The following is a 3,320-nucleotide window of genomic DNA, read 5'->3' on the forward strand; positions in this document are numbered from 1 at the left end:
CACTACTCTGTATTCGGTGCACTAATTTACTTATCTATATTATTTTCATATACCGTTTTTAATTAAAAAACAACAGAAGTTGATAGCGATAATTAGTATTATTCTATTACGCCTATAGATCTAACATTTTTCAAGTTTTGAAACCACATATGTAATATTTAATTTGTAACAATATGGTTTGGACTTTTTTTATAAATAATTGGAATTTTAGATTTTAAATTTCAGTTTATGTATATCATTTATTTGCAACTCATTTTATTTAGATGGTATTGTTTTAAATTATTGGTGATTCGTTTACGATTAATGAGCCAGCCTCTCTCTAGAAGATATCGTTGGACAATTCAGTTGATTCGACTATCTCATACTTGGACCATTAGATAGTTTCAGTAACAAAATACATTTGTTAAACTTTTTAAATAATTGTTAGATAATTCTTATTTAATTTTAACTATAGTTTAATATTTTATATATTATTTAATTATTAATTTATCTTTTATTTTATAAATTATTGTCATCTTATTCATGTATCATATTTATTAATGTTAAAAATAGAAGAAACAACGAAACACATCTTTCATTAATCAACGATTTTTTTCCTTGATTCATCCCTAAACACCAATAAATTCGTGTTTCTTGGTAAATCAATTGAATTGGCCATACAACACCATCGATGTTTCTTGGTAAATCAATCGAATTGGCCATACAACACCATCGATTGAATATCATATATTTCTTCAAGATTCAATTGATTAGTGATAACACCTTTAATTTTAAATTTTATTTAAAATTATACGAATATGTTTATTTAAATTAGAAAACTAAAATAATAAGAGTACATTTATTTCAAAAATTTTAATTTAAAAATAACGTAAATGTATTTATTTGTATGTTAAAATTTAACAACAGTAAATTTTTTTTAAAGAAAATCAAATAAATAAAATTAATAATATGAGTACAATAATACAAATACATGAAATTTTACAAATCATTAAATTTTAAATTACAAACTAATACAAAATTTATAATTTATAATATTAATTATTTAAATTAAATTAGATTTATCAAAAAATAAAAATATACTAATACACTTCTAATCGTATTAGAACTAAACAAGTTTGTTGAGTCCATAAACAAACTTTACGTAAATAAATTAGTCTAAGTCAACAGTAAATTTTGTGCAAACTTTACGAAAACACATTAATAGTATTAAATCTTAAAAAGTAACATATTTTTTTTAGAATTGTATTTTTTTAATCTATAACCATATATATCTATAACAATATACCATCAGAATACAGAGAATTTGGTCTCAAATTCTCTCTTCTTATTTTACTCCAATTTTTATAATCTAAAATTAGAAATACGTACTCAATTTTTGTCAATACTATATTAAATCAGGACAAAAATATATAACTGCTTCTCTTTCAACCATCAAAGAGATTTAAAAAAATCGTTCAGTCTCAACGTAAAATTATAAAAATAGATTCGTTTGCAAAATAATTTTAACAAGGTAATTTTTTTAAATAAATCTTACAGAAAATAATTTTTCTCTTTAAAATATCTGTAACAATATATAATGAGAATATAAATAATGTAGTATTCAATTCTCTTTTTTCTATTTTACCCCTCTTTCTTGTAATCTAGAACTGTATGCATGTACTCACGTTCTGTAAAATTCTACATTAACTCACGAGGAAAAAATATAATTGCTTCACTTTCAACCATCAACGAAATTTTAAAAATCTGCTCACTCTCAACCAAAGATTTAAAAATAGATCCACTTACAAAATAATTTAAACAAGATGATTTTTTTTAATTAAATGTATAGAATAATGTTTCTCTTTGAATTATTATCATACTATATTAATATACTCTTGATACTTATAAAATATATTATGATAACTGGTGTCTACATTCAAGCTTTAATATTACTCCTAAAAATAGGTTTATTATTAAATAAATGTTTTCGTCAATTATGTTAAATTAAAAAATCTCTAACCATTTTTTCACATATATTTTTGTTGGATGTAAATTAATTTTACAGATTTTTGTATTTAGGATATTTTTATTAGATAATGAATTAAAATAGTTGAACGAGGCTAATTTTTTATAAAAAAAAATTATGAAGACTAATTTTTTTCTTTAAATAATAAACATACCCTTCTAATATACTCTAGGTACCTACACAATATATGATATCAATTACAGTTTAAATTTAAGTTCTAATATTGTTATTAATGAGATAAGTTTATTATTTTTTAAATAATATAGAGACAATAATTTCTGTGTCAATATATCATGATCTATTTGACATATAATATTTATTCATCTGAATTTATGAGGTGATTTTAAAAATAATATTTAAGTAATTTATTTTTTTGTAATTTTTCTTTATTTTGAAATTCAAATTTTAATACATTTATTTTTATTCAAGGTTTATTTTTTTATTTTATTTTAATTCTGTTAAAACAAGTTATGAATTTTAATTTTAGTTTATAATTTTTAGGATAAATAAAACGCTAAGATTTTTTTAATAAATTAAATTAGTAAATTATATTTAAGATTTAAATTAAAATTTGATACGCAACATTTTAAAATTGGAGTTTAAACGGATTGCCACCTATGCAAAGAGTAACTTAAATTTGAATATCGTTAAAGGCCACCGGAAAAATTTTGTAACAAATTTCACGTGTAGTGGAATTATTTTAAAATTGAAAGAAAAAAATTTAACTTAAACCTCCTATTTTTTAGATAGTATTACCTTTTCAAATTTCAAACGACAATGGAAATGTTATAAATAACTGTTAGAGTAGTCACTACTATTCACTCTCCTTAATAACATGTTTTATGTTTCTCTGTTATTCACCCTTTTCAGCACTCACATTACCATTAACATGACATCATGACTGGTTGTGCAACTAGGAGCAGTTCAAAGAGGTTTGTAACGTCAAGTTTTTTATTAAATTTTTTGGTGACTAATTTTATGTTATTTTAATTGTTGTTTAAATTTTATTCGTTCCATACCATATTTCATTTTTTTTATGTCTACATGTTAGTATTAATTTATAAAATTTTAATTGATGATTAACTTATTTAAAACTCAATCTGACATTATTTACATATTTTTACTTTGTTTGAAGAGTAAACTCAACGCAAAAAAGAGGAATGAAAAAAAACCACGCAAAATGAAATCATCACAGCACAAAATGCTATTTGTGACGTATCCTCCAAGTAAATCTCAATTTAAAGGTATTCCTAATTATTCAATTTTCATATTACCAACTCCAGTGAAACATTCATGAATTGAAATCTAACTGGTT

This window comes from Arachis duranensis, chromosome 6 (assembly GCF_000817695.3).
Source record: "Arachis duranensis cultivar V14167 chromosome 6, aradu.V14167.gnm2.J7QH, whole genome shotgun sequence".
NCBI classification, from domain to species: domain Eukaryota; kingdom Viridiplantae; phylum Streptophyta; class Magnoliopsida; order Fabales; family Fabaceae; genus Arachis; species Arachis duranensis.